Here is a 22038-nt window from a genome sequence, read left to right as displayed (position 1 = left end):
AGGATCACCAGGACATCTGAAATATTCCTTTGTTGTCCCTGTGCACATTAGAGCATTGCAGCTCACTTCACAGTCATGTCACTCCTTGATGACAGGACAGGTTTGTGAGACACCTGCTATAGCATCCTTCTAGTGAGCTGTGGCATTTAATGATTTGTATTGGATACAGTTGTAAGGAGATGCCCCAGACAACCTCAAAGCCCCATAGTGTTTAGTGCTGCACAAACAGATTAAGCTTTGCCATGCAAAGACAGAACACAGGATATAGGAAAAAAAAAGATGATAGGACTCTTCTGAGGTCCTGCACACCTTTCCTAATCACTAAACCAGATTAATCCAAACCTAGGTGTAGCTTGCATTTACTCATGTCTGCTTAAATATCAAGAGTTCAGGCTTTCTTGTTCCCTTCAAAATTTGTATGTCCAGCCTAAGCACCAGCCTGCACTCTGGCAAATTGAATTGTTGTTGGATGATGTTACTGAACCGTGCCTGTCAGCTCTTATCTTGAAGTCCAAAGAGCCATTCTATTTTGCATAATATAATGGCACATTGATTGCAGGAAGGTCTTTCCACAAAGAAAGAGTAGTGTTCATCTCTCTTCACTAGAAATGCCAGCAATAGATACCTGCTCCTGAGCTAGTCTTTGAAGCTCCTGTTAGTCAACAGAGAGAATGAGCATCTCTAGTTTGAGATGGTTTAGATACTTTCTTCTGAGCTGTTTTAAATATTTATCTAACCATTTTCTAGAGCACCCATTTCTCTCCAGTTCCCAGATGTGACAGTAAAATCTGCCACAGGCTTTCTTGAAGATTTTAAACATCTCAACGTTGAATAAGAACAGTTCTGAAACCTTGGAAAATACCATGAAGGTGGAAAACATCTTCCACTCCACACCTGTGAGGCTCTGATAACAAGCGAATGTCGCAAACACCTGTCTTGACATGGACAGGGATGGGCTGATGATGACCAGTGAGTGTTGAACAAGGACGACGGAGCCTGCGGAGGCAGGATAACGTCTTGTGAGACCACTCCTCTATTCCTAAAACACGTAAACAATGACCATCTGTGCTCTGTGCACCATGTGCCTGTGACAGATCACCGCTCGCTTGGTCAGCCCTGAAGTGGGGGGGGCAGTGAGTCCCCTGGACCCCCACAACCCACCGACTCATTTCTAGAACGTTTCTAGAACATTCCTGAGCACATACTGCGCCTGCTCAGTGATGACAGACCCCCGCCTATGGGGCGGGCACATCGGGTTATAAAAAGTGGAAACAAGTTTTCGGCACACGCCCACCACCTGAAGACTACAACTACGAGCAGAGAACATCGCTGGATCCAAGGGTGGTGATATCTTTTCTCTCTCTCTCTCTTTTCTTTCTCTCTTTCTTTTCCTCTCTATCACTCTCTTTGTAACTTAATTTTCGGCACATTAGTGTAATATTGTCACACGTTTTACTAAACGCTTACCTTTCATAGTTCTGCTAAATTTTGAGCGTTGTTATGACCTTTGCCAAACCTCTATCTTTTGTAGTTCCACTGAATTTTAAGTAAATTTATAGTTGGTTTGAACCTCTTAAGTAATTGTTGTTACTTCTCATTACTGCGCAGAGAATTAAAAAGTTAACCTCACCCTCACCCCCTGAGTGGGACAGGACATTAAATTGGCATAGTTGGCAGGAATCTCTGTGAGAAGTGGTAAAGAGGTTCCATAAAAGGGGTATCAGCCAGAGTGCTGTAGAAAGGAGAACTGATATTCGGTTGAAGCCGAAATCTCCAGCAGCAGGTCATGGCAACCCGGGATAAGCCTGATGACTGCTCCCCGCTGCTGGATTTGTTGAAGAGCTATAAAGCTTGCCCGACTCTGAAAGGGCATAGCTGGACTGAGGGACACCGGCAGTCCCCAAAAACTGTAGTGGAACAGATAAGAGGCTTGGCAAAAGAACATAAGTTTAAGCCTGGAAAGGGAAAGGCTGTGGTTTGTGGTGTCTTGGGAGCCGCATTGATAGCTGTCCAGAAGGACAAATACATTGTCACACAAGCTGAGCGGGAGGCAAATGAGTCCCTTCAGGAACTGGTTAAAAAACTACAGGCAGAACTGGAAACGGAACGGGTGAGACGGCAACTAGCCGAAAAAGCATTAGCAGATGAGAAAAGAATCACAGAAAACTTGAAGGGTAGCCTACGAGATGCTTTTGTGAGGGAAAGAGAGCTGAAGCTGCAGCTCCCTGGGGACATTGACAGCAAACCAGGATTTTCTAGCTTATCAAAAGAAGCAGACCTCATTGCGAGGGAGGTTGCCCCTCACTATCCATGGGAGGAGCTCAGGGCAGTGACAGAACCTGACCCTACTCTCAAGCTCTGGCCACTTATTAAAACTGAAGTCATGTATGACAGTGAAAATACAGAACCTGCCGTTACCACTAAAGAAATACCTTATACCGTTACTGAATTAGCAAAACTACAGGAAAAGTATAGTAGGCAGGCTAAGGAAAGTGAGACTGAATATGTATGGAGGGTCTCCCTGACAGGCAGAGACAGAATAAGGCTTTCGGAGGAAGAGGCTCAGGGATACTGGGGTCCTGGTGTATTTTTGACCGTAGATGATGAACGGGAACCTTGGTCCCTGACCCAAAGGGTGGCGTATTGGGCTGGAGGGTTAGACCCCTTGGAAAGAGGAGATCCTATTGCTATCCCCACCCCTGGGGTAAGCCAGCTTACAGAAAGCGTACCGAAGGCGGCTTGCCTCCAACTAGTGCATGACAGGCGCCTAGTTCCCCGTCAGCCTTCCCCGATGCTGTTGTTTGCCAACCGGCTAGGATGACTCCCTTGATTAAAGGGTTACCTGATTCACTGAAGGTTTATGCTATGCAAATTCAAGACCGACTAAGAGCCACTGCAACCATGGGACCTCAGGGTGGACCGGGTCTTACCTGGGGGGAAATTGCACGGGAACTGATCAACTATGGCAGGCGTGTGGGATATGTTGGAAAGGAAGGGAAGGCACAAGCGGCGGTCCGTAGGACCAAGACAGAGGAGAAAATACTCCGCCCCCGAGATAGAAGCTTTGTGGGGGGGCCCTCAAGGAATCAGTTGTGGAAGGAAGGTCGAGATAAGGGTATTCCCCGAGAATTAATGGATGGTTTACCCCTCCCCAATTTGCAGATGGTTGTAAAAATGTGGAAACCGATAGATAGAGGTCGGGCGGGAAAAGAAAACGTCTCCACAGTCCCTGTACCTCAGAGATCAGCTGTTCCTAGGGCTCCCGTGGAGGGGCTCACCAGCCCTCCAAAGTCGGGAAACTTCTTGCGCCATCCCTAGTGAGTGAGCCGGGGGATGGCCGGTGGGTGCATTTTAGAAGGCTCACTGAAAACGAGCAGGGGGATCTACTGGTAACTTTTCCCCTTGGTCCCTTTAAGACTCCAGTCACTTTTGCTGGTAGACACAGGGGCCCAAATGTCTGCTTTAAATGCTGATACCGCAGATCGGAGTGGAATTGTCCCTGATAAAAAACAGATATGGGTTACCGATGTGTTCGGATATTCCAAAGTCCAACCTACAGCCCGAGTAAAGTGCTGGCTGCCGGGAGACACCACCCCCACTGAGACCACTATGGTACTGGGAGTGCTCCCCACGAATATTCTGGGATTAGATTTATTGAAAGGGAAGTCCTGGATAGACTCGGCAGGGAGAGAGTGGAAGTTCGGGTCTCCGGCAACCCTGATAAGGCTTTTGCAAACTGCTCCTACCCTTCCCCCGTCTAAAATCGTGAGTGTGAAACCCTATCCCTTACCGCTGGGAGCCAGGGAGGGAATCGCTCTGGTGATAAAAGAGCTGCAGGAGCAGGGGGTAATTATTCAAACTCACTCCCCTTATAACTCTCCAGTGTGGCCAGTTCGCAAACCGAATGGTAAGTGGCGGCTAACGATCGATTCTCGACGCTTAAACACCGGCACTAGTCCCCTGACAGCAGCCGTGCCTAATATAGCCGAACTGATCGTCGCCATACAGGAACAGTCTCACAAAATTTTAGCCACCATTGATGTAAAAGACATGTTTTTCATGGTTCCTTTACAGGAAGGTGATAGAGATAGATTTGCATTTACATGGGAAGGTATACAATACACCTTTACTCGTTTGCCCCAAGGATATCGGCACTCGCCTACCTTGGCGCACCACGCCCTGGCACAAGCACTATCACAAATCACCCCTGAGGAGGGAGTTAAAACCTACCAATACATTGACGATATATTGGTGGGGGGGTCCAACGCCACTGCAGTGGGACAAACCCAAAAGAAAATAATCACTTACCTGGAAAGTTTAGAACTTCAGGTTCCAGCAGAAAAGATACAACTCCCCTCCCCTGAGCTGAAGTTCTTAGGTATATGGTGGAAAGGAGGAACGATGTGTATTCCCCCCGAAACCTTGACTACTTTAGAACAGATAAAAATCCCAGAGAACAAAAAAGAACTGCAACATATCCTAGGCTTGTTGGTATTCTGGAGGAAACAAATTCCGCATTTTTCTATCACAGCTCGTCCCCTGTATGATTTAACACGCAAAAAAGCTACCTGGGATTGGACTCCTGTTCATGAGGAAGCCCTAAAATTACTAGTGTTTGAAGCAGGAGCATATCAAGCTTCGGGTCCAATACACCCGACAGATCCGCTCCAAATTGAATGGGGTTTTGCAATTCATGGGGCGTCTATACACATGTGGCAGCGTGGACCGGAGGGTCTGACCCGCCCCATTAGGTTTTATTCACGCAGCTTTAAAGATGCAGAAAAACGATACTCAAGTCTGGGAAAAGGGTCTTTTTGTGGTTAGTCTAGCCTTGCAGGAGGCTGAAAAAATTATACGACAACAATCCATAATCCTGCGAGGGCCCTTTAAGGTCCTAAAACCCGTACTGGTGGGCACCCCACCCCCTGTGGGAGCTGCACAACGGGAAATAGTCAGGAAATGGTATGCCCAGCTGGAGCATTACGGTCACGCTTATCAAGTGCAGGAGGGAGCACCCAAAATGCTTCAAATCCAGGAAAAATCATCCACTCCCTCAGATGAGGAAACCCCTTCTTCCTACATAAAGGAAGCACCCTCATTTGAATCCAACCTGAAAAATGTGTGGTTTACTGATGCCTCTTCAAGGAGAGAGGGGAAAACATGGAAATACCGAGCAGTTGCTCTACACGTTGATTCTGGGGAACAAATTGTAACAGAAGGAGAAGGAAGCGCTCGGGTGGGAGAACTGATAGCAATTTGGAGTGTGATAGAGAGACAGACAGTATTGAGCCTGTACACATCTACACTGATTCTTATGCCGTATTCAAGGGATGCACTGAGTGGCTCTCCTTCTGGGAACAAAACCAGTGGGAAGTAAACCGGGTGCCCATATGGCAAAAGGAAAAGTGGGAGGAAATATTAGATGTGGCCAAACAAAAGCCCATATTGGTGGGGTGGATAGCTGCCCACCAAGGGGGAAATCACCCAGCGCACATTCTGAACAATCAGGTAGACTCACTCACCCGCCTGGCTGTGCTGGTGGAAGAGAGAGAAGAGGAGAAATGGGAACGCTTATTGGAGTGGTTACACATGAAACGTGGTCACTCAGGAGTCAAAGATCTTAAGGAGGCTGGGAGCAAAGGATGGCCTTTTACCCAAAACTCTGTAACACAGTAATTTCTGCCTGCGGCCTATGCCGTACCAGGCTGGAAAAACATCCCTTACAAGATCCCCCACTCCATTCGAGAGATGGGAAAGGACTATGGGAAACCTGGCAGGTCGATTACATAGGACCTTTCAAGAAATCAGAAGGGAAACAATATGTGCTTGTTGGAGTAGAAGTAATATCAGGACTTGTTCAGGCCAAAGCAGTAGCACGGGCAACTGGGGAAAATACAATAAAAGGGTTAAAGGTGTGGTTTGGCTTTTTACCTAAACCTAAATCGATTCAATTGGACAACGGCAGCCACTTTACTGCCGGGGTGGTCCAGGAGTGGGCAAAAACTGAGGGAATCCAGTGGACATTCCATACCCCCTACTATCCCCAAGCAATGGGATCGTAGAAAGGACCAATGGACTCCTAAAACACATCCTGAGGCCTCACAACCCTGGGTGGTCTGCAAGACTCCCGGATGCCATTGCCAGAGTAAATGGCCGATGGGGGAATAAATGGATGCCCTAAACTTACTGCTTTCTGTCCAACACCCCCCTCCTCGCTCCCTGGAAAGAGGGAGAAAAAGGATCCTGTAAAACCCTTACACTATCCAGGACAACCTGTTCTGGTGGACCTCCCAACAGTGGGGGAGGTGCCTCTGACCCTTAAAACTCCACTGAACACCTATTCATGGGTGGCTGCTGATACCCATGGAAAGGAACACAAGATTAATACCAGATGGATTGTCCCATCCTTTTAAGCACCGATGTAAAAGAATCAGGATCTTTTCCTTTGTTCTTTCTTACAGGTGTAACTACCGGAAACATCCTCTACCTCAGAAAAGCTGAAGCTGGTGCTATTTTTGGGAATTTGTACTCATAATCTGTGTGATACAGAGAGGTACATAGCCAAACCATGATTGTCAATTCTGCTCAACACTGACAATTGTGGGTCTGGTCCTATGTTCTTTGTTTCTCCCTATGTGTTATAGAAATCACAAGCCAAAATACCCCAAATCTGGCTTGGGAATTAGTTCAAGGTTTTGTTAGAACGTGGGGTTACCAAAATAAAGGTCTGTGTCTTACTTTACCTAGATCAGCCGAAGAAGGTTTAAGGTTTTTTATGTCACCTGTAAATCTGTCGTTTATCTTTAATATGACTAATGCCACGTCTGTAACGTTCCTGTCACCCAAGTGGACCGTCAAGAATAACTGGGTATATTTTCGACAACAGCCAATGATAAGGTCTGATATATATGACGTTCGGAGTAAACCTCCAAAACAAGTCAAAAATGCAAAATTATATTCAACAGTGGTGTGTAAAGCTACTAGACAATCATTTAATGTCTCTACTCCTTCTCCGATAGATGGATCAAACTCATTATTTGCTAGCGCCAAAGGAAACATACCTGCTGGAAATGTCACTTTCAAAAAATTCACCAAGAAAACCTCCTGTTATTATTATCCATGGGATCCTCTGTTTGATCCATTGACAAAGCCTGATTTCTATGAAGCAAACTATTCTACTCGATGGGACCCAGAATGGTGTATCCTACTCCCGAATAAAACTCATATAACCTCTCGAGATAGAAATAATTTGATGTGGGCTTGGTCAGGAAACAAAGTGGGAGAAGTTTTTGTAGAGCCCAAATTTGATCCACCTATCAGGGAAGTTGAAAACCCCCTTTTTAATTGTTCCAAGACAATCACTTGTGATTAGGGCCAGGAGATCCTCCTGAAACATGGTTTATTGATAGCCTCAGAACTCTAATTCGAGATATATGCACATGTTGGGGATATCCATCAAAGGGATGGCGAAATAGTGACAAAACCTGTAACATCACTCTTCCCAGAAGTCGCATTTTTTTTAAACAAGAACGGTGTGGAGTACCCTTTACTCATTATCCCCTACGAGGGACCCCCTTAAACACCAAACTTATTATATATGCTGTAAATTGTATGGATCAATATACCTGTAAAACTAGCATATATCCAGCTCCGTTGGGACTAGCATGGGGATGCTCCAATGGAAAATTTTACTCTTACTTAACACTGGAGTATCATGCTGGCCATAGGTGTGGATTAGCTATCCCTTCTTTGTGTCCATCTCGTGTTTTTAACTTTATAGTACCTTCCTGGCGATCGCATAGAGAAGCAGAAAAATAATCCAAAAGTTCGTCCTGAGTGGGCGATTAATGGAGTCCAAACTCCCAATTATTATACTGCTGGACAACTAACTGCATTAATGTTCGAGAATATTTTTACCCCTTATGTAACCTTAAAACAACACCAATTTGTCCTAGAAAATATTACCTGGCAGGTACATCTTTTAAGTAACTGGACACGATATGCTTTTGGAGAATTAAACTTACAGGTTCAACAGGTATCAAAGATGACCCTTCAGAATCATCTAGCCCTAGATATGATATTGCTTAAAGAACAAGGAGTTTGTGGAATGTTAAATCTCACTGACGGAGAATGCTGCATCACCATACACAATGCTACTACCTCAATAGAGGAGGCTCGAACAAAAATGAAGGAGATAACAGACCAGACAGTGGAACTTTTTCAATCCATGCAACCGAAAGACTGGTTTGATGGCGAGACTCCGAACTCTTGGCTACAATCCATCCTACGATCCATGGGACTCACGGGATGGGGGGCATGGTTAATGAAAATAGGACTAACATTAGTTGTCGGTTTCATATTTTTAAATCATTGGCATAGCTATTGTTCGCTGTATGATTACCCATGCCACCTCTTCCTTTTCTTCTCTCCTTTCCCCCTCTGTTCGCTATGTGAGAATCACCACCCTAGAAGATGACATCCAAGAAGAAATCAAGACGTCTGTTTGAGCCACGGGGTGGTGTGAGGCTCTGATAACAAGCGAATGTCGCAAACACCCGTCTTGACATGGACAGGGATGGGCTGATGATGACCAGTGAGTGTTGAACAAGGACGACGGAGCCTGTGGAGGCAGGATAACGTCTTGTGAGACCACTCCTCTATTCCTAAAACACGTAAACAATGACCATCTGTGCTCTGTGCACCATGTGCCTGTGACAGATCACAGCTCGCTTGGTCAGCCCTGAAGTGGGGGGGGCAGTGAGTCCCCCGGACCCCCACAACCCACCGACTCATTTCTAGAACATTTCTAGAACATTCCTGAGCACATACTGCGCCTGCTCAGTGATGACAGACCCCCGCCTATGGGGCGGGCACATCGGGTTATAAAAAGTGGAAACATAAGTTTTCAGCGCACGCCCACCACCTGAAGACTACAACTACGAGCAGAGAACATCGCTGGATCCAAGGGTGGTGATATCTTTTCTCTCTCTCTCTCTCTCTCTTTTCTTTCGCTCTTTCTTTTCTTCTCTATCACTCTCTTTGTAACTTAATTTTCAGCACATTAGTGTAATATTGTCACACGTTTTACTAAACGCTTACCTTTCATAGTTCTGCTAAATTTTGAGCGTTGTTATGACCTTTGCCAAACCTCTATCTTTTGTAGTTCCACTGAATTTTAAGTAAATTTATAGTTGGTTTGAACCTCTGAAGTAATTGTCGTTACTTCTCGTTACCGTGCAGAGAATTAAATGGAATTACCGCCCTCACCCCCTGAGTGGGACGGGACAACACCAAACCCACCAGCAAACCAAAATATAGATGGGGGATAAAAGTCAGGAATGAACAATAAACATACCATGAGCACTTTCTATATACTTTAAAAAATAATCACTCAGGTGCTCTACTTTAAAGAAATAATAATTCTGTTACTCTAATCGAAGTATCTCAGCAGCATTTTCTTTCCTAGATGTCCCAACCATCATATTTTACTCATCCCATCCAGCAGCAGGAGATAAGTGGGAATAAAACTTCCAGTTCTAGCCAGACAAAAGGAAATGAAACTGAAAATCTCACTGAAACGAAGTGACTGTTGTTAAATATAGAGGATGCTGTTAAATATAGAATAGAACCATAGAATCATAGAATTTTTTAGGTTGGAAAAGACCTTTAAGATCATCAAGTCCAACCATTAACCTAGCACTGCCAAGTCCAACTACTGAACCATGTCCCTAAGCACCACATCTACACGTCTTTTCAACATCTCCAGGGATGGTGACTCAACCACTTCCCTGGGCAGCCTGTTCCAGTGATTGACAACCCTTTTGATGAAGACTTTTTTCCTAATATCCAATCTAAAAATATAAGGAAATACAGATCGCATTAATCGAAAGAACATATAGATGTGGTATACAGCTCCTTCTCTGTCTCTTTCTCTCCCTCTCCTTGCAAAAAAAAAAAAAAAAAAAAAAAAAAAGTATGTACCAGTGAGCATGTGGGTGAGGTGCATTCAGCAGCCAATTATTCCAATGCCCTTTTCTGCTTTTATAGAATGAACTGGATCATGATAGAGCAACTAAGAAGCAATCCTGAGTGGAGATGCCAAGATAATAAAATAAGTTATTTTTGTGTCCAGAAAGAAGGATGCTATTAGCTGTAGAGACTAGAGTCCTATATAAAATTTTCCATCTCAAGGCACCCTCAGAAAGATGGTCCAGATTCACTCTGCTCAAACCCTGAAATATAGAGAGGCCAGCTGCCCCCAGCTACTTCTACAGTCAAGAAGCAGAAGCTGATACCTCCAGAAAGCAATACTCATCACAGATGGATGATGACACATGCCATCTGATGTGTTGGTGTTGGGCCACGGTGCTGTAGTGTGAACATCAGAGATGTGCAAAGCCAGGAGAGACAAAAGCAAGGCGGTCATTACATTGTCCTTCACTTTCTCAGCATAACCTCTGCACCAGGACTGAGCCCTGAGGAACGATCCCCACCTTCCTGGGCTGCAGTTGTTTGGCTAGTGCATGAAAATCCTGCTCTGGGACCCCCAGTGTGAGGCAGGAGGACCTGCACAGCACAGTTGGGGGTTATTCCAGGGGTAGTTGTCCTTCTGGATGCATGAGCCTGTCCAGATTTCTTCTGCACCTTGACAAGGAGCCCTGGTGCCACAGCGGCATGGCTGGGGTGTTGCTGAACACGAGCTCCATGAGGACAGGCTCTCCTGTATTAATTTGCAGAGTATCTCAGCACCTCTTAGCGTGAAAGGCACCGCAGCTGAAAGTCTGAGAAGCACCTACACAACTTAGGCTCCAGATCACTGTGTATAGTGATAATTGAAGCTCTTAGAAAAGTTTACCCTAGGGAAAAAAAAAAAAAAAGTAATTTCTTTTACTTCCACACCCCTGATGACCAAAAAGGTGTTTTCCTCATCTTGAAATGACACTCTCCAGCAGCTCTGTGAGAACCCCTACCCAAGCATCCCTTGCATCCACTTCCCCCCCTCAACCTCGGCAGGAAATCGCTTAGAAAATATCTCAGGTTCCTTCCTGGCCAGAGGTAATGTCCGTGTTTCAGACCAGCAGGAATCACCGTGTTCTCTGACAATGTAACCGTAGGATAGGGGGCCGTAGATTGTAACCAAAGTAATAGGTAATGAAGCTAACTAACCATGGCAAGTGGCAAGATGACCGTGTCAAGATACAATGCTGCTATGTTTTTTGTACAGTCCCTACCCAACCGGACAATAGGCCCGGGAATATCAATCTTATAAAGTAAGGACAGGTGCAGATGTACCTGCACAACAAGGGTACTGCGCATGCCTGCACGAAGGGGGTCATCCAGCGGACACAGGTGCAAGACCACTGACGACCACCAGAGACCCCTGAGGACCACCGACTCAAATCACTGAGCATGCGTGATGGGGAGGAGAATATGGAAATGAATCCTAGAAATGATTATCATAGAATCACCTTTTCTCGGGAAAATAATGAATATGTATGTTTTGATCCTACATAACCTGTGTGTTGGTGATCACCTGGCATGCACGTTGGGTGGAGCTATCCCCCGTGCATCCAGCGCTGCAATAAAGAATGCCTGCCTTTTAACACTACATTGGTGTTACGAGGTTTATTCCCGGATTTCGGTGACAACAACAACAAACGGACGAGGAAGATCCAGCACAGTGCTTGTTTTTTAGCTGCAACTCCACCCCGCGCTGGTGGAGAAGGGGTCTGTTCTCACTGACGGCAGGAAAGGGAGGTCACAGGGTTTGATTAAATCACCACAAACCAAAAAGTTCTCTCTCTCGCTTACTGGGAATTGCTCACAAGCTGTTTAATTGTTCCAAAAAGAAAAGTAAAAGAAAAAACCCTAAACCCCGAGCCCAACAGACAGACACGGAAAAGCAGGTGTGTCTCCAGCTTTTGAGAAAACAAAGGGCAGAGACTGAGGCAGGAGCTGACACTTGGATGGGAAGTTTCCTTCCCAGAGCAGGAGGACAAGTTTGGAAAAGACTCGGACATGATCAGCACTTGTCCTACAGGTATGGATGGGGGGCGTGAAATGTAGCATTGTTCTTCTGGCACAGTTTGACAGTTTGGGGCAGGTTAAGGTAGCTTGGAGGAATTTTCAGGGCCAGATTCTGACGTTGCTGTGTAAACTTTGCACGACCAGTTAACTTGCAGTTTTCTCCTGGGAGAACAGCGATTGGCGCGTGTTTTGGTTTGTGGTGATTAGATGACAGCTTTCTGTAAGGTGCTTTTTGGCTTTTCAGCCATTTAAGCTTCTGACAAAGTGCTGCTGCCTGTTAGCTTGGCTAGTGAATTTTAATAGAGGCTATGACTAATGATGTTTAAGCTCAGGGCTGCAGATGTAAAGGGAGACATGCATGGAAATAGTGTGCTTATCTGGACTGCATTTATTACCTCCTAAGGCATATTACATAGTTTCAGAAAAAACAAACAAACAAACAAAAAAAACCCCTCCCAAACCAGATCACCTGCAATAGCATTTGGATTTTTTTCACTTTGTTTTATGCTTACAGTGTCTGGGATTTGCAGTGCAGCTAACAGGCACAGTATTTTTGTCAACTGCATAAAATGAGTTTGTTTTTTTTAAGAGCAATCTCCAGCATCCCCTTCAGTTTCTTATGAGGTGACGCTGGCTGGCAGGGGAGAGGGACTTGGGCACCCCTGGCCACAGGCTGAGAGGCTGCTGCGTACTGTCTTTGAGTGTCACATTTATCTTGTTTCCATTCTTTTCTACCTGTGTTTTGAGCTGTTTAAGTGAAAGCCAGCTTTGTGGTGTTATGTTGGAGTGACGGAGTGCTGTTGCCGGTACTCGGTGTCAGGGAGGATGCAGGGATGCTTTCTGAGGCTTTCACCTCCATTGATGTCTATAACCCCAAAAGTCCTGCCCCATCCAAACCTCTCGGGTGCAGCAGCATCTACCTGTCGCTTAAGCGATCGAGATGATTGAGAAAAAACACAGCTGTGATGTGACCTTGTACAACCTGGTTTCTCTCTCCCCATCAGTGGGAAAGTGGTGCTCACCTATGTGCATAAGGAGCTTTCAGGTTTGGGGGAGAAAGGTGTAATTGTTTGAATACTGTGACTCTCGCTTTCAGTGACAGTTTTATGGGAGGTAATGAGCTTGTAGCAGGCAAGGGAATAGCAAGGGAATGGGTGTTGGGACTTTGAAAGCCTGAGGCTCCATTTCTCCTTGCTCCATCACTTGCTGGTACATGGTGAAAATGGCATTGCACAACCCATAGATCTTCCTCTCACTCAGAAAATTCCTCATCTATTTCTGTCACTTAATCTGCCTTGCGATGTCTGGCAACATTGCAGCACGAAGCGATACATAAGGAAATTTAGGGGCAATAGCAGTGACGCTTGACTGAATTCAGTAATGGCTCGGCCAGCTGAGCAGGAACCCGGTGTGTTTGGCATTTGTCATTACTTAATGTCCCCAGATTCCTCTGAATTTGCCTCCGGTGATCCAGGTTTAAAAAACCCACAGAACATGCGTAAGCTCTGGGAAGCTATCTATCTATCCTAATCTCCTTGATTATTTTTATTTTTTAACACCTCGTAGACAGGCTTAATAAAGCAGTTTTCCAAAGTCTGAATTGGAGACATGGGAAATTCCTCAAACTAGGCAGAGCTTCCTCCCATTGTTAAAACACAAAAGACCAGCGCAGCCTTTACTAGAATTCCTTTTTTAACCCATTCATCTTGATCAAGAAAGCCTCCCTGCTGCTGCTGCTGTTCATGCCTGTGATTTGTGGTTTGCCAGAAGAAACAAAGGCTTACAGTAGGGAAATATGGATGTGAATTGCCTCATCTGTGAGGGCATCATTAGTTTTGGGGCTATATTTGCACGTTGCAACTGAAATGCACTTGCAGTTGAAACTTAAATGACTTGCTGCTGGAATTAAGCTCAGCCTTGTGTAAGAATCCCGGCTTTTTAAGACCAGACAGGATGAATGTACAGTAAAACCAAACTCCTTTCAGAAAATCATTTTCTTGTGTTCCATGAAACAGTCTCTTAGGATTGTCCTCTCAAAGAGGGGTCCAACTGAGATTCGTGAGCTGATTCACTGTAGCTGCATGGTTATGAAGAGTTTATTTCTCAAATGCTCTTGCATGTTGCTCAGCACACCTATGGGCAGTTATCACCCATCAACTAACCTGATCCAGCACCTGCTGTGTGCGGTAACAAAGCAGCAGCTTGTTCCCCTTATCTGTGCTCGGCAGCATCCTGCATGTGGACTGAGCCGGCGCTGGGTGAGGGCAGAAACTGGAGGGCTCTGATGGTGGCCCTACGGTGGGCTGGAGGGGTTGTGTTAGGAAAGTGGGTGAGACGGAAGGCACAGGGTGGGTGTGCAGGAACAGGGAGCATGGGAAAGAGCTTGCAAAAGATGATTTGCAATGGCTTGTTTCTCTCTGTCGGAGAAATGATCCACTCCGTGGTTTTTGCAGGAACGAGCAGTTCCTGCAGAGCAGCTAACTCACTGTGGGAGGTTGTCTAGTAATTACAGTACTATATTTTCCTGTTATAATGCTGCACCGGTGGACTTTGTTAAGGAATTTTAACCGTATTTGCAGCCTATTCTGAGGGCTCGTCTGCTTATGGTGGTGGCCTGTAAGAGAGGTTTCACTCTGACAACCATCCTATGACATGGCCTGGATGTCATAACCTTAATCCATCATTTGTGTACCCAGCCCGTATCTTCTCTCCAAACTTCAGTTTATCCCTGTGGAAGCCTGTAATGAATTCTGCCCCAAAGCCCTCCCCTCGCCATCGGAACTTCCACCTGAGCAAGCCAAACAAGACGGGAGTACTGGGTCTGGCTGGGATGGAGGTAGCTTTCTTCATAACAACCCTTAAGGAGCTGTGTTTTGGATTTGTGGATAAAACAATGTTGATAGCACACCAATGTTTTGGTTATTGCTGAGCGGTGCTTGCACAGTGTCAAGGCTTTCTCTTTTTTCAACTCTGCTTCTGTAGTGAGTGGGCTGGAAGTTGGGAGGGGTGACAGCTGGGAAAGCTGACCCAAATTCACAAAAGGGATATTTCAAACCATCTGACATCAAGTTCAGCGATAAAAAATAGGGTCAGGGGCCAGGGTTGTCTTCCAAGGTCACCATTGCTTGGAGACTTGCTGGGCATCTGTCTGCTTGTGGGAGGTGGTGAGTGGGAGAACTGAAGCACAGAGGTAGAGAGGGTTGGCTTACACGGTTGGCTGCTGTGAGCCAGGCTCCGCTTAAACGCACCTCAACAGGAGAGAAAATGCTGTAGGTAGCAGACCAGGTTTGAGGATGCCTGTGAGCAGCAGAGCTGTATGTATTCCCCACTTAAATCTTAATACGAAACATTAATTTCCAAACGCCTTCCCCAAAAACATAATAGAGCTGTGATCTAGTATGTAATTTACTGTCCTCGGAAATTCCTCAAAACAGCAGAGCTTCCCCCGATTGTTCATGCACAGAGGAAAAGCTCTACTAGAGTTCCTGCTTCAGCTCGCTCCTGTGACCACAGGCTTGGCCCTCGACAACCATCAGGCTGAGTGTGTAAAAGCCATCTTCATTCCAAAGCTGTCCCTACGTGCCTTATGACAGGCTGTACACAGCATGTCCCTTGCTCCTGAAATTGCTTTACTGTTCCTTCTTGAGGGACAAATTCTTTTAATTCCTGCATGGGGTCCCTAAAATCTGAGTCAACTGACCCTATGGCTGAGATCCCAGAGGAGCCTGTGGATGCCTCAAGTCTCTCTGGCTGTAAAACAGGACTGATGGAACTTCCTTCCTTCCTCTCACTATCCATCCTGTTTCAAGTCTATGGCTTAAAAAGTTCAATTGCCATTCGTAACCACTGGCTCTTATCTAAGTAAGGGCACATAAGATGTTAGAATCATAGAGTGGTTTGGGTTGGAAGGGACCTTAAAGATCACCTGGTTCCAACCCGTCTGCCACGAGCAGAGACAGCCTCCACTAGACCAGGTTGCCCAAAGCCCCATCCAACCTGGCCTTGAACACTGCCAGGGAGGGGGCATCCACAGCTTCTCTGGGCAACCTGTGCCAGTGCCTCACCACCCTCACAGGGAAGAATTTCTTCCTTATATCTAATCTAAATCTGCCCTCCTTCAGATTAAAACTATTACCCTTTGTCCTATCACTACATGTGATAGGTCATCTACTCCAGCCCTACATCTCATGGCCTGTGCTTGTTTAAGCTCTCTGAGGGCATCTCTGGGGCCTGAGAAATGCCAGTCATCTACCCAGCTCAGTGTTGGATTGCATGAGCAAACCTGCTGTCAGGTGCAAGTTGTCTTTGCATTGCTATGCTTCTACACCATGTGAGCCCGATATGCACCTTAGGGGTTCACAAGGCTGGATCATCCTTGGTCTAAATCTGAAGTGTCATTTTTCAATCAAGCCTAGCATCTGTATAAAGTCCACTATTCCTTAAAGTCTTCTGAACATTAGTAAAACAAACTAGTCTCATTCATGTTGATCTCACACCTAATGCCAGTGATGAAGATGAAAGAGCTCTGATGATTTTGAAAACATTGTAGACAAGTGTAGCCTTCAAAGAAGGCAAATACTAGTACTGTTTAGCATTTCTGAGTTATCCTGTGCTCTGGAAGACAGACCAGTACAAAAATAGTAAGGCTGGAAGTGAGATCAGTGGAACAAAATACAATTTTTTTTTTCTCTCAGTTTGATCATTACAGAAGGGAATTATGAGAGAGGTACAACAGAGACCTGCCTTCACTGATCTAGGGGATTTTCCTCCATCTATATGATTTTTTTGTGCAAAAGGTGGATGCTATTTTGTACTTCTACATTTTTGTTGCTAGGTGTGACAGGCCAGGCCCTCAGGCAGGAAACTCCTGCTGTCCAGAGCAGGATTATAAAAACTCCAAATGGCTGACACTTACACAACTTGTAGTAGCTTCCTATACAGCCAGCTGTGCTTGCAGCAATAACAGGAAAAAAATCAAGAGGTTAATAAAATGAAACGAGCAGGAAGCATGCAGTCATCAGACTTTCTAGTACTTTGGTCTATAGAAGTAACCCGTGGCTGGCCTGACTTAGGGACCTAATCCAAAACTCGTTGAAGCCCATGAAAATTCCACTTTAACGGATGTTGTTAGACCTCTCTCTTCACTATATCGGTATGGGAGTACACAGAGATTTCCACCTTCCCTGAACTCACGCAGCGCTGAGCTCCAAATCTGGTGCTTCGCTACTGCTAGCTGTGAGATAGACCTGCCACTAATAACTGCGGATGCTCCAAAAAGGATGAGGAGAAGAAGGGAAAGTTCATGGTTGCATCCCTTCTCCCATCCCAGCCATCAAATGTATGGTGGCGTGTGCTTTTCCCCAGCCTTTCAAAACATATGGTGCTCAGCTATGTGCATGGAGCCGGAATAGCAGAATGGAACTCTTTGGTTTGCATTTTCTGTTTTACTCTTTTTCTTTGTTCCTTCTACAAAACACAAAGGTCAAGAAGGAGCCTTTAGCTGGAGTTGAGCAGAACCTCCTGAGCAAAGGTGAGGAAGAAATGCCAGGAAAAGGGCAAGAATTAGGCAGGGCTTTCTTTTTCCAGTAAAGTGCTGATTTAAATGCCTTTTTCACTTTGGTTTCAGCTACTGCTATTTTCAGCCTGGCATATGAATGTGTCATGTGGGGAGCATTCATCCCTTCACTTATGAGTGCCATGGCATCTGTTTGCATGCAACTAACTCACAAAAAACCAAAAATTGCCCCCACAGCCCCTCTGAACACTAAACCTCTGCTCAAGCCCTACAGATCCCTTAGCATGCCAGCCAGCTCAGGCCCCTGCACCATGCTATGCACAAAGCTGGAATAATGCAGTTCCTCAAACATCACAGAGAGAGTATCTCACAGCCTGTTTATTGCCTGTTTGAATCCTTATCACTAAGTGGTTCGATATGGAGTCCTTGATTAATTTGTGTTTATTTTATTTTTGTTCTCATTCAGATGTGTTATCTAAGGTCAGTGCAACTTCCCCTGCCCCTTCCTTTCCCTTTTAGCCAACTCTCCCATGAAATATTGTTGTGCCTGGGTGTGTGTTTGTTAAAGTCATTGTGTGTTTTATGTCTGCAACATTGTCCGATCATCCAACTTAATACGCACTACCCAAATGTCATGCTTTATGCACTGAAGGGAAAGCTCTTCTGTTGTGGCTGAGGAAGAACAAATTTGACGGTCACCAAAAACAAAGGCTTTAGCCCCAGAGATTGAACCTCTGAAAAAAATGCTACATAGGTGTTTGAAAAGGGTAAACCAGGGCCCAGCTGCTATAAGCCACAGGGCAGCCATGGGCAGCCACGTATCTGCTCCCTTCACACCTCCTAATCTTTAGCAGCTCCTGGTTCCTCTCTCCATGCCTCCTTCACCTCCACACATCTCATGACACCATAGGCCTTTCATCCCAAATGCCTAAAGGGAGGCAGAGCTATTTATGCCTCAGGAAAGTGCTGGGACAAACGAGCTTAATTAAGTTCCAAAAAGACAGAGCCCAAGTGGAAAGATGCAGAGCAGAATCACAGAATCACAGATTGGTAGGGGTTGGAAGGGAGCTCTGGAGATCATCTAGTCCAACCCCCCTGCTAAAGCAGGAACACGTACCGAAGAGGTGGGATGACTGCTGTGCTCGAATGACATAGGACTCTTCAGCATGGACAACTGATGGGGAATTTTAAAAGTGATGTATGCTGCTATGTGGCCAATGAGAAAATGTGCCATCCAGTTTGGTAATTAAGGACCAAACCTAACCCTAAAGAGTGGCAGATTCAAAGTAAGCAGAGGAGATTTAAACCTCCTTGCTCCTGGACATTATGGATCTTTGACACTTTCCTAGGTTTTCTCATAGTTTACTTCATTTTGTGTAAGCTTAATAGGCCGTTAAGGGCTATTAAACACCAAGGTCTTGCCCTGCCTCCAGAAGTCCCTGTACCTCTGATGATAGTCAGAGGTGGAAAGAACGTTCTGAAGATGTGCTGCTACAAGCTTACTTTGCTTTTGTAAAACTCTTCCCTAGGGCCTCCGCTATAGCCCTCTTTGGACAAGAAGTGACTGGGCTAGAGAATCCTTAAATCCGCCAAGTGCAAACCTGCTCAGGGCAGGAAGAACCACTACCCGTTGAAAGGTTGGGGGAATGGTCTCTCGATGTGAACAAAGGAGTAAATCCACAGAACTAACTGCTTTTACAATGAGGCTTGACAAACCTCTAAAGCAGAATATGGGAGGCCAATCACACCGGATGGTCATAGGCTCAGTGATCCAGGACATGTCTTAAAGGCTCAGGAGAGGGCCAAGAGCTGAGGCTATGGACTAATATTCACTTCACAAAGAAGTCTGCCTGTTGAAGACATGTTGGGGCTACCGAGTTGTTTGTTATCCTCCTCCTGCTGATGGCAAAGGTCTGTCCATCTCTGCTTCTGCACAAGAGGAGCCACAGTCCCAGACACCGAATACAGAAAAGTTTCAGGCAATGGGAATAAAATACCTCTATCTGGGATGGCTGCATGAAGATGGATAACTCTGTACTCTAACAAAGAAATGCTTGTTTCAACTTACACTTCTGCATTCATGATCTCTCACCAAAGAAGCCACTCCAGGGTGGGTGCTTCTTTAGTTCCCCTCATCATTTATTTATAGGCAGTGATAAGATCCCCCTGTGCCTTTCCTTTTCTGGGCTAAACAGTCCCAGCTCTCTCAGCGTCTCCTGGTATGACAAATGCTCCACACCCTTAATCATATTCTTGGCCCTTTGCTGGACACTGTATTTCAGAGCCATCCAGAACCAGGAAATGTTCTCATCATTAACTCTGGTATCAAATGAGAAATGTTGTGTCAAAGAGTCTAGAAAGAACACATGGCAGGGCAGGCTAAGAGAAGCTACCAAATATGTCTGCTTGTAAGAGACAAGAGAGTGGGAATCTGGGAGTCAGAAGGATAAGGTGGAATAAGCCAGGTCCTGCTGAGTGAACAGATGTTACCTGAGCTGAAGAACCCAAGTAACAAGCCACAGGACTGTGAGACTGTCTATAGAAGAGTCTGGCCACCAGACATGAGCTACCAAACCCTGCTGCAAGGGATAATACAGCATGTCAACAATATGTTACTTCTGGCTCTGGTACAACCCAGATGTCTCTGCACCATTCTACACTGGTAAGGCCATAGAAGCCATGAGCTATGTGGGCATCATTTCCCTGCCAAAAGATAGAGGTACCTACTTTGAAGAAAAGTTAGTCCTCAGCAGGTCTCTTCTATCCTAACACAGCGAAATGGCTGTAAGTGCAGGTGAACTTTGTTGCCTAGTCCCACGAGAGAGGCAGGACAGAGGTCTAGCGTTGGTGTGGTAGCTTCCCAGTGTGGTGGGTTGACCCTGGCTGAGGGCCAGGTGCCCACCAGAGCCGCTCTATCACTCCCCTCTTTCATTAGACAGGGGAGAAAAGGTACAATGAAAAAAAAAACTTACGGGTCGAGATAAGGACAGGGAGAGATCATTCTCTAATTATCATCACGAGCAAAACAGACTGAACTTAGAGAGGGAATTCATCTTATCTATTACTAAGCAAAACAGAGGAGAGGAGTGAGAAATAAAACCAAATCTTAAAAACACCTCCCCCCACCTCTCCCATCTTCCTGGGCTCAACTTCACTCCCGGCTTCAACCTCCGCCCCCCCCAGCGGCACAGGGGGACGGGGAGTGGGGCTTACGGTCAGTTCCTCACACGTTGTTTCTGCCGCTTCTTTATCCTCAGGGGGAGGACTCATCGTTCCCCCGCTCCAGCGTGGGGTCCCTCTCACGGGAGACAGTCCTTCACGGCCTTCTCCAACGTGAGTCTCCTCCACGGGGTGCAGACCTTCCGGAGCAAACTGCTCCAGCGTGGGTCCCCCACGGGGTCACAAGTCCTGCCAGAAAACCTGCTCTGGCCTGGGCTCCTCTCTCCACGGGGCCACAGGTCCTGCCAGGAGCTTGCTCCAGCGTGGGCTTCCCACGGGGTCACAGCCTCCTTCAGGTGCCTCCACCTGCTCTGGTGTGGGGTCCTCCACGGGCTGCAGGTGGAATGTCTACACCCCCTCATCCTCCCTCCATGGGCTGCAGGGGGACAGCCTGCTTCACCATGGTCTTCACCACGGGCTGCAGGGGGATCTCTGCTCCGGTGCCTGGAGCACCTCCTGCCCCTCCTTCTTCTTCACTGACCTTGGTGTCTGCAGAGTTTCTTACATCTTCTCACTCCTCTCTCTGGCTGCAAAAGCGCTCTCTAACTGTTTTTCTCTTTCTTAAATATGTTATCACAGAGGCGCTGATTGGCTTGGCCTTGGCCAGCGGCGGGTCCGTCTTGGAGCCGGCTGGCATTGGCTCTGTCAGACACAGGGGAAGCTTCTAGCAGCTTCTCACAGAAGCCACCCCTGTAGCCCCCCCGCTACCAAAACCTTGCCACGCAAAACCAACACACCCAGAGAGGTCAGCTGCACAGCTAGCCATCAACTGGGACAGCAGTAATGTCTTGCCAAGTGTGGCAGACTGTTTCTCACCTTCCTCCTTCCCTTAGTTAACGCTTAGCCAATAACTATTGCAGTCGATGCTTACTCATGTCGGAATACCCTCACCGATCCAGCAGATTGCTGGTCTGCGCTGACAAGCAGTAAATCCAACTGTGAACTGTTCCGGGAGGGCTAGGATGATGTTCCAGGGCTGACTGGTACTGTCCAGACTGTGCTGAAATGTTTGTGGAAACTTCTGTTGGCTGCTCTCAGAGCATTAGGAGTGCTTGAAGGATGTAATTTGGCCATTCAGCCAGGCAGTATTTTCTATGCTCTCAATTATCTGGCTGAGTGGTTCCTATTTCAGCAACTGTGCCTTGCAAACAGGAGCGTTGCAGAGTTGTTTTCTTCTTGCAGGAAGTCCTGCTTGGTCATTGTATGATTTGAGTCTGATCTGCAGATAGCTGGGACTAAATTATTTTCATTTTCCATGTAGACTATTTGAGTATGTA

General features: G+C 46.2%; 1 protein-coding gene across 3 annotated transcripts in view; it reads left to right on the top strand.

Moving 5' to 3' along the window:
• The first annotated feature begins 11763 nt into the window (after positions 1-11763).
• Positions 11764-22038, top strand: part of ADGRF5 (adhesion G protein-coupled receptor F5) — a 46792-nt gene continuing 36517 nt past the window's right edge. The window contains exon 1 of one of the 3 annotated variants that reach the window (XM_075750474.1): positions 11764-12040. The gene's annotated coding sequence lies outside the window, so the exon portion shown is untranslated. The remainder of the gene's footprint in view (positions 12041-22038) is intronic. The other 2 variants (XM_075750476.1, XM_075750475.1) reach the window with 2 other exon arrangements.

Source organism: Balearica regulorum, chromosome 3 (assembly GCF_011004875.1).
Source record: "Balearica regulorum gibbericeps isolate bBalReg1 chromosome 3, bBalReg1.pri, whole genome shotgun sequence".
Classification (NCBI taxonomy): Eukaryota; Metazoa; Chordata; class Aves; order Gruiformes; family Gruidae; genus Balearica; species Balearica regulorum.
The sequence above is the reverse complement of the archived record's forward strand: the minus strand, read 5'-3'. Positions and strand labels throughout refer to the sequence as shown.